This window comes from Tursiops truncatus, chromosome 20 (assembly GCF_011762595.2).
Source record: "Tursiops truncatus isolate mTurTru1 chromosome 20, mTurTru1.mat.Y, whole genome shotgun sequence".
NCBI lineage: Eukaryota > Metazoa > Chordata > Mammalia > Artiodactyla > Delphinidae > Tursiops > Tursiops truncatus.
In genome coordinates, this window is record NC_047053.1 from 25,548,275 (window position 1) to 25,564,511 (window position 16,237).

Consider the following 16,237-nt stretch of genomic DNA (forward strand, 5'->3'; position numbering starts at 1 on the left):
AGGCACAGTGGAGGTAGGGGGTGACATGGGGCCTGGGAGTTGGGCCCTGTTTTATCTCTTGAGTGTTCTGTTCTATTATGGGCAGTAGACAGACATTGCTGGGCAGTCCAGGAGGTGTAGGAGCCGCTGTGGATGGGGCAGCTGTCTCCCTCGGCGTGGAGCTGCTGCTGACCTCAGGCCAGCCCCCGCCACCCCCCGCTGCCTAGGAGAGATGCCTGCACTGTGAGTATGCAGACCTGCAGGGTGGGCGGGGAGCTGGGCCGCTGGCCCAGGGCTCCTATAGTGAGTTGTTAGCAACTGCTCCGTGCCAGGCTCTGTGATGTTCTCGGGGCGCAGCCAGGCCAGGGAAGCGTGTAACACAGACACAAGGGTAAACTGAGTCAGCATCTGAGCCAGCATCCATGCGTGTGAGCTCCATGCAGACCCTGGCTCACGTGTTTTACATGTGTTGCCTCATTCACACTCAACAACAAACCTGGGCCATTTCTGCCCTTCTTATTCTCATTTTATGATGAAGTATTGGTAAAGAGGGGTAAACTCACTTGCTTGAGTCCACAAAGCCAGTAAGTGGCAGATCTGGAACCTGACCCCAGGCTTTTTACCGCCTCTGGACAAGGTCTAAGTGCCTCTGAACACTTGACTGCAAACATTCTTAAGTGCGGGCAGTGCCACCCACCAGTTACGAACACATACAGTCAGCAGCTTTGCCTCCAAGGTGTGTCCTCAGGTTGCTCAGTCCAAGTTGCCTGAACGGCCCTAGGCCGAGGTCCTTGTGGAGCTCTGTAAAAGCCAAGGTGAGATTTGGCAGACACGGGACAGTGAGGAGGTATGCTTCCTCACCAGGTGGGTGTAGTCAGGTCCTATCAAACCAGAGGGCACTGTTCTCTGTTGTTCCTGTTGACTATGACCCTCATACATGATTGTAAATAATAATTCCTTCTTTGCCTGTCTCACTCTGTAGGTTGGAGAATCAGCTGAGATAAGAGATTGGAACATGTTTTCTTTTCCCAAGTGCTGTATCCAGGTGTGCAAGTGGTGTGTTTACAGGGATACAAGTGAGCATCAGGCATGAGATGAGATTACACTTATAATTCAGATGTCAGGAAATTTAACCATAGACAAATGCAAAAGGCTTTTCTTTAGCTCTGTTAATGGAGGAAAGGAATGACTGCTTTTTTGTCAAAATGAAGGTGCTTGGTTTTAAACTTACTCAGTTCCTGCCAGTTTGAAATGTTGGCTCATTTCTTTTCCGCCAAGTAGGTGGACATGGAGCATTCGGCTCAGGTCAGGCAAACAAAGCAATGCTGAGAAAAGACTTCTTTTCTAAAATGATGGGGTTTGGCAGTTTTCCCATGACCTGGGACCTCTAGATCCCCAGGAGGCAGCGAGCTACTTTGATCAGCTCCATGTAGGACACATAATCTCAGTGCCATTTACCTTGACCTGGGCTGTCAGAACGGGATATAAAGGCCTGATACAGGTAAGAAAGAAAGCCTAGCTCTGTAACTCATTGAGGAGAGATGAATGGATCTGGGCCTGGGTGTCAGAACTGCCGGTGGGGCTCCCTGATAGTGAGACAAGGCCTCAGCCCAGATTCTCAGAAATGTAGCATTGGGCTCTGATTTTTTTCTTTTTTGTGGATGATGCCATCTTGGTATTTATTGAGGCTAAGTGCTAAGTTCTCTGCTCTTAGAGTGAGAGGGAATACAGAGGTAGATGCAATGGATCTTGCTCTCAAGGTACTGACAATCTACCAATGATACAAGACGACACCTCATAGGTTCACCTGCCCAGCTTAGACCAAGAGCTCCGGAAAGCAGGGCAGCACCTTGTCCCTCTCTGCTGTCTTTCATGGCCTCGTACATAGTTGGTGCTCAAGCATTTGTTGTTATGATTTACTCTCATGATTAAATGCAAATGGTGCAGCTTTTAACTCTGGTGTGGCAAACAGTTTTGACTCACCTGCCTACTCCAGTCTGGGGGCCGTGCCTGATTGGGCACCATGGGAAGCTGCATTAGGGTGCAGTGGGAGGTGTGCTGGCTGGAGACCAGCGAGCGAGGGTTGTCTGCTACAGAGGACTTGGGGAACAGAGGCAGTAGGCACATGGCGGTCATTTGCCTTCCCCGATAAGCTCATCATGTTTACAAAAGAGGGAGCAGAGGAGTGCTTGGAGGAAATGAAATGCCCCAGTATTCCCTGAAAGGGTGGAGCAGGATTTAGATCAATAGGAAGAAGTGCTTTCAGTGATGGAGAAGACCAATGACAAAGACTCTAGGGTCCAGTGAGTCTGACATATATGTCAGGGTGTTATGGGAGCCGGCAGATATAAGCAGAGGGAGTCTTGGAGGAGGAAGGGGAGTCAGGTCGGATGGAGGCCCTGTGCCTGGTGGAGTAGCATATCAGTTGGTTGTTGGTAGGTAGAGCATAGACAGATCGTGTAGAGGTCTTTGGGGATGCCAGATGGATGATCTTAGATGTGATACAGTCCTATGCTTTTCAAGAAGCTTTCCCAAATGCTCCAGACACAATTGGTTGCTCCATTCCACATCTCCCCACAGGAGATTCCCAGTGCTCTGCTTTAGCTCGGACTGTCATCTGCTGTGTCTAGAAATGTTTATGTATACATCTGCTCTCCGCGTTAAGGATGTGGACAGTGACTTAGCTATCTATGATTCCTGGTGCTCAGGACTGCACCTGGTAGGTATGGTATACCCAGTGAATATGGTTGCATTAAGTTGAGATAGGGTGCCTGAACTGCCAAGCAAGGTGGGGTGGAGGTGGGCAGTGCTTTCGTGGTGAAGCTGGGTGAGGAAGTGTATGGCTGCCAACCAGACAGTTAAGTTTCTTGAGACTATTTCATGACCGAAAACATTTTTATTCTACCCTTTTGTGTGATTAGTAGTGTGTGTGTAGAATTCTATGTGGAAGGTCATTCATTTGAATTTTGAAGACATTGCTTCTCTGTTTTCTAGCTTCAAGTGTTTCTGTAAAGAAGACTAACATTAATATGATTCATTGGTTTGCTTTAAATATATATTTATATATATAACATATTAATATATATAACATTAATAATATGTTATTAATCATATTAATAACATTAATATGATTCATTGGTTTGCTTTAAATATACCATCTTGCTATTATCTTTGTATTTGTACCATCTATATTTTGTTCCCTTTTCCCAGTCTGCTGCCTTCTCTCAGATTAATTCAGTATTTTTAAAATTCCATTTTATTGGTTTATTAGCTATGTCCTTCTTCTGTGTGATGCTTTAGAGTTTATAGCACACATCTTTAACTTCTCATAGACTACTTTTGAGTAACATTAGACCACTTCACAAATAGTATAAAAATCTTATAACAGTGTAATTCTATTCCCCTTCTCTTGGCATTTGTGCTCTTTTTGTTATATATTTATATTTTATTTCTGTCTAAATTATACATCTCATATTACATTCTTATTACTTTTATTTAAAACAGTCTTCTAGTGATTAACCTTATATCTTTTGTGAGTCTTAAAAAATCTTTATTTTACATTTGTTTCTGAAGGGTACTTTCTCTGGGTTTGGAATTCTAAGTTGGCAGTTTTTTTTTTTCTTTCCATGTTTTAAAGATATTGTTCCACTGTATTCTGGCTTACATTGTTCCTGAAGAGAAGTCTGCTACTATTCTTATCTATATTCCTTTGTATGTAATGTGCTTCCCCCCTGCCCCCCAGCTGCTTTTATGATTTTCTCTTTATTACTGTTTTTAACATTTTGATTATGACATACCTTGACTTATTTTTCTTTATATCTTGTGCTTCGGGTTCATTAAGCTTCTTGAATCTGTGGGTTTTATAGTGATCATCACATTTGGAAAAATTTTTTGCCATTTTTTTTCTTCAAATATTTTTTTCTATTTATCCCTCTCTCTCTTCCCTTCAGGGACTCCAACTAATTATTAGCCCTCTTGGAGTTGTCCCACAACTTACTAAAACTCTGGGATTTTTTTTGTCTTTCTTTTTTCTTTGTATTTTATTTTGGATAGTTTCTATTGTTATATCTTCAAGCTCACTAATATTTTCTTTTGCAGTGTATAATCTGTTATTAAGCCTATACAGTATGCTTTTAATCTCAGACATTATAATTTCCATCTCCAGAAGTTCAATTGTTTTGTTTTTTTGTTTTTTTGTTTTGCAGTACACGGGTCTCTCACTGTTGTGGCCTCTCCTGTTGTGGAGCACAGGCTCTAGACGCGCAGGCTCAGCGGCCATGGCTCACGGGCATAGCCACTCTGTGGCATGTGGGATCTTCCCAGACCGGGACACGAACCCGCGTCCCCTGCATTGGCAGGTAGACTCTCAACCAGTGCACCACCAGCGAAGCCCTCAACTGGGTTCTTGAGAAATGTCTTCCATATCTCCACATGGTTCATCTTACTTCTACCATCTTGAATATATGGAATATAGTAATAAAAACTGTTTTAATATCATTGTCTACTAACTATATTATCTTTGTCTTTTCTGGGTCTGTTTCTATTGATTAATTTTTCTCCTTAGTATGAGTAGTGTTTTCTTTCTTCTTTGCATGCCTGGTAATTTTTGATTGTATCAGACATTGTTAAATTGTTGGGTACTGGAAGTTTTTATATTCGAATAAGTATTCTTTAGCTTTGTTCTGGGAAGCAGTTACATTACTTACTTAAAGTAGTTTGATACTTTTGAGGCTTGCTTTTAAGCTTTCTGAGGTAGGATTGGAGCAGCCTTTTATCCTGGGCTAATTTTTCTCCATGACAGAGATAGCATCTTTCTGAATGTTCTACCTAATTGACCATGATTTACAAGGTTTTCCACTCTGGCTGGTGAGAACACAAACAATTCTTGGATGTGTGAATCCACTGATTGTTACCTCTTCTCCTTTGGGTTGTTCTTTCCACAGCCCCATGTGGTTTCCTCACATGCATGTGCTGGTCAGTACTCAGCTGAAAATTTGGGAGGGATCTTTTGAACATTTCTGGAATTTAATCTATCTGTGTAGATATTGTCTCTCAAGGGATTTGTCTTACAAATTCTAGGCACTTTTATCTCCTTGGACGCCCAGCTCTCTCTCCTTAGTTCAGGAAGATGCCTGAGCTCAACCTGGTTTCCACCTCCCTGCACTGTTGCCTGGAAGATATCTATAGATAGTAAACTGGGACAACTGTGCTTACTTTGATTGTTTGCTGTTTTTAAAGGAATCTCTGTCCTGCATTGCTTAATGTCCAGTGCCTGAAAACCATCATTTCATATATATCCAGTCTCATGTTACTCCATCTTTATTGGAAGTGGAAATCCTGTTATTCTATTTTTGTGATAAAACTTAAGCTCCTTGGTTCTAAATCACTTAGTTTTGCTTTAGAATATTTACACAGGCCACTCTAGGTGGCAGCATTAGGCATCATGTCATTATTCTTAGCTTTATAAAAGCCACTATAAGGGTCTTTATTTCTAACATCTGTAAGGTAGTTCTATTCCTACCTGAAGAGATATTTATTGGGGGTTAGGTCCCTGACACTTAGGATGTAGAAGTGAAGAAGCCATGTGAGGCCTTTTCCTTTAAGGAGAAAACATTAAATAAATAAACATAATACATCCTATCACTATCTCCTTACCCTACCTTAGTTTTCTTTTTTTTGAATTTTATTTATTTTTTTATAAAGCAGATTCTTATTAGTTACCCATTTAATACATATTAGTGTATATATGTCAATCCCAATCTCCCAATTCATCCCACCACCAACACCCCCGCCACTTTCCCCCCGTGGTGTCCATACGTTTGTTCTCTACATCTGTGTCTCCATTTCTGCCCTGCAAACCAGTTCATCTGTACCATTTTTCTAGGTTCCACATATATGCGTTAATATATGATATTTGTTTTTCTCTTTCTGACTTACTTCACTCTGTATGACAGTCTCTAGATCCATCCACATCTCTACAAATGACCCAATTTCGTTTTTTTATGGCCGAGTAATATTCCATTGTATATATGTACCACATCTTCTTTATCCATTCGTCTGTCGATGGGCATTTAGGTTGCTTCCATGACCTGGCTAACGTAAATAGTGCTGCAATGATCATTGTGGTACATGACTCTTTTTGAATTATGGCTTTCTCAGGGTATATGCTCAGTAATGGGATTGCTGGGTCGTACGGTAGTTCTATTTTTAGTTTTTTAAGGAAACTCCATACTGCTCTCCATAGTGGCTGTATCAATTTACATTCCCATCAACAGTGCAAGAGGGTTCCCTTTTCTCCATACCCTCTCCAGTATTTGTTGTTTGTAGATCTTCTTATGATGCCCATTCTAACTGGTGTGAGGTGATACCTCACTGTAGTTTTGATTTGCATTTCTCTAATAATTAGTGATGTTGAGCAGCTTTTCTTGCGCTTCTTGGCCAACTGTATGTCTTCTTTGGAGAAATGTCTATTTAGGTCTTCTGCCCATTGTTGGATGGGTTGTTTGTTTTTTTTAATATTGAGCTGCATGAGCTGTTTATATATTTTGGAGATTAATCCTTTGTCCATTGATTTTTTGCAAATATTTTCTCCCATTCTGAGGACTGTCTATTCACCTTGTTTGTAGTTTCCTTTGCTTTGCAAAAGCTTTTAAGTTTCATTAGGTCCCATTAGATTATTTTTGTTTTTATTTCCATTACTCTAGGAGGTGGATCAAAAAAGATCTTGGTATGATTTATGTCAAAGAGTGTTCTTCCTATATTTTCCTCTAAGAGTTTTATAGTGTTCAGTCTTATGTTTAGGTCTCTAATCCATTTTGAGTTTATTTTTGTGTATGGTGTTAGGGAGTGTTCTAATTTCATTCTTTTACATGTGGCTGTCCAGTTTTCACAGCACCATTTATTGAAGAGTGTCTTTTCTCCATTGTATATCATTGTCTCCTTTGTCATAGATTAGTTGACCAAATGTGCATGGGTTTACCTCTGGGCTTTCTATGTTGTTCCATTGATCTATGTTTCTGTTTTTGTGCCAGTACCATATTGTCTTGATTACTGTAGCTTTGTAGTATAGTCTGAAGTCAGGGAGTTGGACTCCTCCAGCTCTGTTTTTTTCCCTCAAGACTGCTTTGGCTATTCGGGGTCTTTTGTGTCTCCATACAAATTTTAAGATGATTTGTTCTAGTTCCATAAAAAATGCCATTGGTAATTTGATAGGGATTGCCCTGAATCTGTAGAATGCTTTGGGTAGTATAGTCATTTTCACAATATTGATTCTTCCAATCCAAGAACATGGAATATCTCTCCATGTGTTGGTATCATCTTTAATTTCTTTCATCAGTGTCTTATAGTTTTCTGCATACAGGTCTTTTGTCTCGATAGGTAGGTTTATTCCTAGATATTTTGTTCTTCTTGTTGCCATGGTAAATGGGAGTATTTCCATAATTTCTCTTTCAGATTTTTCATCATTAGTGTATAGGAATGCGAGAGATTTCTCTGTATCAATTTTGTGTCCTGCAAACTTTACCAAATTCGTTGATTAGCTCTAGTAGTTTTCTGGTGGCATCTTTAGGGTTCTCTATGTATAGTATCATGTCATCTGCAAACAGTGAGAGTTTTACTTCTTCTTTTCCAATTTGTATTTCTTTTATTTATTTGTCTTCTCTGATTGCCGTGGCTAGGACTTCCAAACTATGTTGAATCAAAGAGTGGTGAGTGTGGACATCCTTGTCTTGTTCCTGATCTTAGAAGAAATGCTTTAAGTTTTTCACCATTGAGAATGATGCTGGCTGTGAGTTTGTCATATATGGCCTTTATTATGTTGAGATAGGTTTTCTCTATGCCCACTTTCTGGAGAGTTTTTATCATAAATAGGTGTTGAATTTTGACAAAAGCTTTTTCTGCATCTATTGAGATGATTGTATGGTTTTTATTCTTCAGTTTGTTAGTATGGTGTATCACATTGATTAATTTGCATATATTGAAGAATCCTTGCATCTCTGGGATAAATCCCACTTGATCGTGGTGTATGACCCTTTTAATGTGTTTTTGGATTCTGTTTGCTAGTATTTTGTTGAGGATTTTTGAATCTATATTCATCAGTGATATTGATCTGTAATTTTCTTTTTTTGTAGTATCTTTGTCTGATTTTGGTATCAGGGTGATGGTGGCCTCATCACCACCATTGATTTTGGTAGTGTTCCTTCCTCTGCAAGTTTTTGGAAGAGTTTGAGAAGGATGGGTGTTAGCTCTTCTCTAAATGTTTGATAGAATTCACCTGTGAAGCCATCTGGTCCTGGACTTTTGTTTGTTGGAAGATTTTCAATCACAGTTTCAATTTCATTACTTGTGATTGGTCTGTTCATATTTTCTGTTTCTTCCTGGTTCAGTTTTGGAAGGTTATACCTTTCTAAGAATTTGTCCATTTTTTCCAGGTTGTCCATTTTATTGGCATAGAGTTTCTTGTAGTAGTCTCTTAGGATGCTTTATATTTCTGCAGTGGCTGTTGTAACTTCTCCTTTTTCATTTCCAATTTTATTGATTTGAGTCCTTTCCCTCTTTTTCTTGATAAATCTGGCTTATGGTTTATCAATGTTGTTTATCTTCTCAAAGAACCAGCTTTTAGTTTTATTGATGTTTGCTGCTGTTTTCTTTGTTTCTATTTCATTTATTTCTGCTCTGATCTTTATGATTTCTTTCCTTCTACTAACTTTGAGTTTTGTTTGTTCTTCTTCCTCTAGTTCCTAGGTGTAAGGTTAGATTGTTTATTTGAGATTTTTCTTGTTTCTTGAGGTAGGCTTGAATTGGTATGAACTTCCCTCTTAGAACTGCTTTTGCTTCATCCCATAGGTTTTGGATCATCGATTTTTGTTGTAATTTTCTCTAGGTATTTTTTGATCTCCTCTTTGATTTCTTCAGTGATATCTTGGTTATTTAGTAATGTATTGTTAAGCCTCCATGTGTTTGTGCTTTTTACGTTTTTTTCCCTGTAATTGATTTCTCATCTCATAACGTTCTGGTCAGAAAAGATGCTTGACATGATATCAATTTTCTTAAATTTACTGAGACTTGATTTTTGACCCAAATGTGATCTGTCCTGGAGAATGTTCCATGTGCACTTGAGAAGAATGTATAATCTGCTGTTTTGGGATAGAATGTTCTATAAATATCAATTAAATCTATCTGTTCTATTGTGTCATTTAAAGCTTGTGTTTCCTTATTAATTTTCTGTTTGCATCATCTGTCCATTGCTGTAAGTGAGGTGTAAAATTCCCCCACTATTATTGTGTTACCGTCAATTTCCTCTTTTCTAGCTGTTAGTAGTTGCCTTATATATTGCGGTGCTCCTATGTTGGGTGCATATATATTTATAATTGTTATATCTTCTTCTTGGATTGATCCCTTGATCATTATGTAGTGTCCTCCTTTGTCTCTTGTAACAATCTTTATTTTAAAGTCTATTTTATCTGATATGAGTATCGCTACTCCAGCTTTCTTTTGATTTCCATTTGCATGGAATATCTTTTTCCATCCCCTCACTTTCAGTCTGTATGTTTCCCTAGGTCTGAAGTGGGTCTCTTGTAGACAGCATATATATGGGTCTTGTTTTTGTATCCATTCAGTGAGCCGCCTGTGTCTTTTGGTTGGAGCATCTAATCCATTCATGTTTAAGGTAATTATCAATATTCATGTTCCTATTACCATTTTCTTAATTGTTATGGGTTTGTTTTTGTAGGTCCTTTTCTTCTCTTGTGTTTCCCACTTAGAGAAGTTCCTTTAGCATTTGTTGTAGAGCTGGTTTGGTGGTGCTAAATTCTCTTAGCTTTCGCTTGTCTATAAAGCTTTTGATTTCTCCATCGAATCTGAATGAGATCCTTGCCAGGTAGAGTGATCTTGGTTGTAGGTTCTTCTCTTTCATCACTTTAAATATATCATGCCACTCCTTTCTGGCTTGCAGAGTTTCTGCTGAGAAATCAGCTGTTAACCTTATGGGAATTCCCCTGTATGTTATTTGTCATTCTTCCCTTGTTGCTTTCAATAATTTTTCCTTGTCTTTAATTTTTGTCAGTTCTATTACTATGTGTCTCAGCCTGTTTCTCCTTGGGTTTATCCTGCCTGGGACTCTCTGTGCTTCCTGGACTTGGGTGGCTATTTCCTTTCCCATGTTAGGGAAATTTTTGACTGTAATCTCTTCAAATATTTTCTCAGGTCCTTTCTCTCTCTCTTCTCCTTCTGGGAACTCTATAATGTGAATGTTGTTGTGTTTAATGTTGTCCCAGAAGTCTCTTAGGCTGTCTTCATTTCTTTTCATTCTTTTTTCTTTATTCTGTTCCACAACAATGAATTCCACCATTCTGTCTTCCAGGTCACTTATCTGTTCTTCTGCCTCAGTTATTCTGCTATTGATTCCTTCCAGTGTATTTTTCATTTCAGTTATTGTATTGTTCATCTCTGTTTGTTTGTTCTTTAATTCTTCTAGGTCTTTGTTAATCATTTCTTGCATCTTCTCAATCTTTGTCTCTATTCTTTTTCCGAGGTCCTGGATCATCTTCACTCTCATTATTCTGAATTCTTTTTCTGGAAGGTTGCCTATCTCCACTTCATTTTGTTTTTTTTTTTCAGTGGTTTTATCTTGTTCCTTCATTTTGTACATAGCCCTTTGCCTTTTCATCTTGTCTATCTTTCTGTGAATGTGGTTTTTTTTCCACAGGTTGCAGGATTGTAGTTCTTCTTGCTTCTGCTGTCTGCTGTATGTTGGATGAGGCTATTTAAGTGGCTTGTGGAAGTTTCCTGATGGGAGCCACTGGTGGTGGTAGAGCTCAGTGTTGCTCTGGTGGGCAGAGCCCAGTAAAACTTTAATCTGCTTGTCTGCTGATAGGTAGTCCTGGGTTTCCTCCCTGTTGGTTGTTTGGCCTGAGGTGACCTAACACTGGAGCTATCCAGCTCTTTTGTGGGTCTAATGGTGGACTCTGGGAGAGCTCATGACAAGGAGTACTTCCCAGAACTTCTGCTGCCAGTGTCCTTGTCCTCACGGTGAGACACAGCTACCCCCGCCTCTGCAGGAGATCCTCAAACACTAGCAGGTAGGTCTGGTTCAGTCTCTTATGGGGTCACTTCTCCTTCCCCAGGGTCCTGATTCACACACTGCTTTGTTTGTGCACTCCAAGAGTGGACTCTCTGTTTCCCCCAGTCCTGTTGACATCCTGAAATCAAATCCTGCTAACCTTCAAAGTCTGATTCTCTAGGAATTCCTCCTCCCATTGCTGGACCCCCAGGTTTTGTAGCCTGACATGGAGCTCAGAACCTTCATTCCAGTGTGTGGACTTCTGTGGTATAAGTGTTCTCCAGTTTGTGAGTCACCCACCCAGCAGTTATGGGATTTGATTTTACTGTGATTGCACCCCTCCTACCATCTCATTGTGGCTTCTCCTTTGTCTTTGGATGTGGGGTATCTTTTTTGGTGAGTTCCAGTGTCTTCCTGTCAATGATTGTTCAGCAGTTAGTTGTGATTTTGGGAGTGAGAGCATGTCCTTCTACTCTGCCATCTTCTTATTTTTCTTCATAATACTCTTTGCCACCTGATATACCTTATGTGCATTTTAAAATTTTTTGGTTTTACTCCAGTAAGACTGCAAGCTCCAGGAGAGCTAAAACCCTGTGGTTTTCTTTGTAACTGCCATGTTCCCAAAGCCTAGAAAAATGTCTGGAGTATAGTGCATGCTAAACAAATGTTTGTTAATAAATGAGTGTTTAATGAAAGAGCTACAGAGAGGAAGGCAAAAATATAATGAAATTTTACGACCTGGAATTCCTCTCAGGATGCAGTCCTTGGAAACACCTGCATCAGAAACATTTCAGGTAACAGAAATCCCTGGTGGTCCAGTGGTTAGGACTCTGTGCTTCCACTGCAGGGGGCACAGGTTCGATCCCTGGTCAGGGAACAAAGATCCTGAATGTTGCATGGCATGGCCAAAAAAAAAAAAAAAGAAAGAAAAAGAAAAAGAAAAAAGAAAAGAAACATTTCAGGTGATTTTTTAACATGCACATTTTGATCACCTCTCCAGATCCACTGATGTTGACTTTCTGATAGTGAGGCCGGGCAATTAAACATTTTAACAATTTTCCCATATAATTTATACACACCCTGAATTTGGAGAACCACTGTTTTGGAGTATAGAAAAGGTTGAAGAGAAGTAGTCATGTAAATGAAACTCTGAATAGTGTGTGTGTGTGTGTGTGTGTGTGTGTGTGTGTGTGTGTGTGTGCAACCTCCAGGTGGGAAGGAGCTATTTCATGAGGTTTTTTTAGCAGGAGAGTGACATGATTAGGTCTATGTTTTTAAAAATATCACTCTGGCTCTAGCGAGGTAGTTTTGTTTATCTCACAAGTTCTCCTGTCTTATAGTTGAGGTCCCATATATACAGAGAACACATGCTTTGCAGTTAACTGGACCAGACACAGCCTCTTATTAGCTGTGTGACAGAGATAGAGTACATAAATCTCTTAGCCTTATTTTCCTCATGTGTAAAATGGGGATAATAATACTTTTCACATTGGGTTTTCTGAAGAATTGACTTTTAACTCATGTAAAATACCTGGTACATAACAGACCTGAGAATAATGTTGGTTTCTTGTGATCCTCATCCTCAAGGTGCTTTTGCTCTTTGGAAGAAAATCAGGGAAACACATCAAGCACTGGCATCCCCAGGGCCAATGTTGACAAGTTGTGAAATCAGTCTCAGATATGAGACATCCTGCACAGTGTTGGGGAGACCGTGGGTAGGTACAGACCCCTAGAGGCAGCATCAGGAAAAGTAGAAGAAAGTGGTGTGACCAGTTCTTGCTGGAAAAGACATGAATAATTTATGCACAGACAGCCTGTCATCAGGGACTGGGACTGGAGGCCAACTATTCAACAAGATCTTTGTCAAAGACCAGCACTAGTCACTTTAGTTCCAGTAATAAAGTTTTCCAAGTATTTGATTAGATTTCTCTCTTCCCTGGTGATTTTTGCTCTTGACTGCGTAGGAATAAAAATGTCAGGAACATTTTGTACCTTGTTTTCCTCCCTTCCTTCCTTCCTTTCTTCTTCCCTGTTTCCTTTCTTCTTAACTTACATCTTAAACAATTAGCCTCTAAGAGTTGAACCTGTTTTATATTTTCCTATTACTAGAACTGAGTGATGGCTTGAGTAGAGATCCGTGTTCCCAAGCCAGCATCATGTTCCTCCCTACAACACACACCCTCCACTGTGTCCAATCATCTCTCATTAAGTCTTTTGTTATGTTTCACATTGCCTGAGTGTAACCTCTTTCTCTTTTGAGGCTGTCCTTAATGTTCACTGTAACCTACTTTCAGCTGGTTAGAATTAATGGGGAGATACATAGGGTAAACTTTGTTTTGTTGAGACACTCTTTCATTCAATTAAATTTAAATAAAGAACACACATACTCACATAATGCTCATTATGTGAGCATTCATACTCACATAATCTTGAGTGACTACTATGTGCCTGGCAATATTGATAGTAAGTACACATCGGTGAATAAAACAATCAGAATCCCTGCAGTCATGGGGGAGATAAAAACACACATACAAGTACATGTATAATAACAATAAATGGTAATAAGCCCCATAAAGGAAATAAACAGGACACATTAATAGAGAAAAACAAGGAGATAAAGAAGAAGCTTATTTAGCATGAGCCTGGAAGCATCTCTGAAGATACGAATTTGCAGGATAAGACAGGTCAGCCATGGAAAAAGCACAGGGACATGCACTCAGAAAAAGGGAATAGCATGAATGAAGGTCCTGAAACAGGAGAGAGCTTTATTTGTGTGAGGAATTGGAAGGAGATCAGTGTGGCTTGGCATCAAGCATAAAGGGGAAGAGTGACCCAAGATGAAGTTGTAAGGTAGTGAGGACCAGGGACTAGATCTGTGGGCTCTGGGTAAGAAGTATGAGTTCTATTTTGAGTGCACTGGGAAGACATTGAGAGTATTTGTGAAAAGGCATGAAATTATCTGATTTTTATTTTAGAAAGATTTACTCTGGCTTATCTGTGGAATGTAGATTGGAGGATCAAGGGAGAAATCAGGAAGCCCAGTATGGAGGCTGTCACTGTGATCAAGGGAGAGATGCCTGTGGCTTGAACCAGGATGGTTGCTAGAGCAAGCAAAAAAGTGGGTGTACATCATGCTTATTTTGGAAGAAGAAGTGAAAGAATGGATCTAGGGTTGAGAGGAGGTAATCAAGGATGGCTTACAATTTCTAGTCACCTATTGAGAAAAGGAAAGGCTGGGAGAGAAGCGGTTTGGTGGTTAAATCAAGAGCTCAGTTTGAAAATGTTAAGTTTGAGATGTCCAGGAGAAATCCAAGAGTACAAATCAAATAAGTACTTAATTCTATAATTTTGGAGTTTAGAGGAAAGTTCAAGGCTACGATTACAAACTACAGCTTCATCAGTATGTAGATGGTATGTCAGTTGTGGCGTCAACCAAGATTTAAAAAATCAGGGCCCTAGCAGGACAGGAATAAAGACGCAGATGTACAGAATGGACTTGAGGACGCGGAGAGGGGGAAGGGTAAGCTGGGACGACAAAGTGAGAGAGTGGCATTGACACATATACGCTACCAAATGTAAAATAGACAGCTAGTGGGCAGCAGCTGCATAGCACAGGGAGATCAGTTCGGTGTTTCGTGACCACCTAGAGGGGTGGGATAGGGAGGGTGGGAGGGAGATGAAAGAGGGAGGGGATATGGGGATACATATATATATATATAGCTGATTCACTTTGTTATACAGTAGAAACTAACACAACATTGTAAAGCAATTATACTCCAATAAAGATGTTTAAAAAAATTCATAGAAATTCCTAGAAAATGTGGTGGTTTTAAAATATGAGTGCTTGTTCTAGTATACATAGGATGGATAAACAAAAAGGTCCTACTGTATAGCACAGGTAATTATATTCAATATCCTGTGATAAACTATAATGGAAAAGAATATGAAAAAGAATATATGTATAACTGAGTCACTTTGCTGTACAGTGGAAACTAACACAACATTCTAAATCAACTATGCTTCAATAAAATTAAAAAAAAAATCAGGGCCCTAAATACTGTGGATCAAGTTTATTTCTCATTCCCGAAATGGTTCAGAGGAGGTGGCTGGTCTGGGTTAGGTAGACAGCTCCACTCCACAAGGTCATTCAAGGATCCAGTTTACCTTTATCTTATTGATTTGTCATCCCCATTGAATATTATTTTTCTTTGAATGATTGACAGTGACTCACTAACACCAGGACCACATTCCATCATTCAGAAAAACGAGAAAAGACAGCATCTTCTTTTTAAGGAAGTGAGACAGAACTTTTATATATTGCTTAGCTGCAAGAGAGGCTGTAACATACAGTCTCTAAACTGGCCACATGATGAGGTGTCAATTCCACTACTAAAAAGAAAAGAAAAATACATACCAGAAGATGACACATTTTTTTTTCTACCACACAGATAGTATATGTGGTCAAGGGACTGACTATACAGGGTTTCTCAGTGCTGGTACTATTGACAGTTTGGACCAATAATCCTTTGTTGAGGGAGGCTATGTATTGTAGGATTATGTATTAACCATCAGTGTTTAGCGGCATCGCCATCCTCTACCCTCTAGATGCCAGTGACATCCTCCCAGATGTAACAATCAAAAACGTCTTTCAGGGCTTGCCTGGTGGCGCAATGTTTGAGAGTCCGCCTGCCGATGCAGGGGACACGGGTTCGTGCCCCGGTCCGGGAAGATCCCACATGCCGCGGAGCTGCTGGGCCCGTGAGCCATGGCCACTGAGCCTGCGCGTCTGGAGCCTGCGCTCTGCAATGGGAGGGTCCACAACGGTGAGAGGCCCGTATACCGCAAAAAAAAAAAAAAAAAAAAAAAGTTAAGTAGCCAGTTTGATTTGACAGAGAGTATATGTGTGGAATTAGAAAGAGAGGATGCTGACAAAATACAGTGAAGATTTAAATGGTATGAGTAATAATTACAACTAATATTTGTCAGGCACTTAAAATGTGCCAAGCCCTGTCCTTGGGGCTTTAAATTCACTACCTCGCTGAAAGCTTCTAACTGAACTTTGAGATTGATGTTATCCTTACCTGCCATTTTACAGATGGATGAAGTGAGGTTTAGATAAGTCATTTGTCTAAGGTCACATGGAGAGTAGTGATGAAGCTGAGACTCAAACCCAAATTTATCTAATATTAAAATCCCCAT

General features: G+C 39.9%; 1 non-coding gene and 1 pseudogene across 1 annotated transcript; one reads left to right on the forward strand and one right to left on the reverse strand.

Annotated features, from left to right (window-relative positions):
- The window catches only part of LOC101337710 (growth hormone-inducible transmembrane protein pseudogene), a 95,968-nt pseudogene that overhangs the window by 16,638 nt on the left and 63,093 nt on the right, over positions 1-16,237 (reverse strand).
- TRNAG-UCC (transfer RNA glycine (anticodon UCC)) lies at positions 11,843-11,915 on the forward strand. Its single transcript has one exon. It is a non-coding gene; the product is annotated as a tRNA-Gly (tRNA).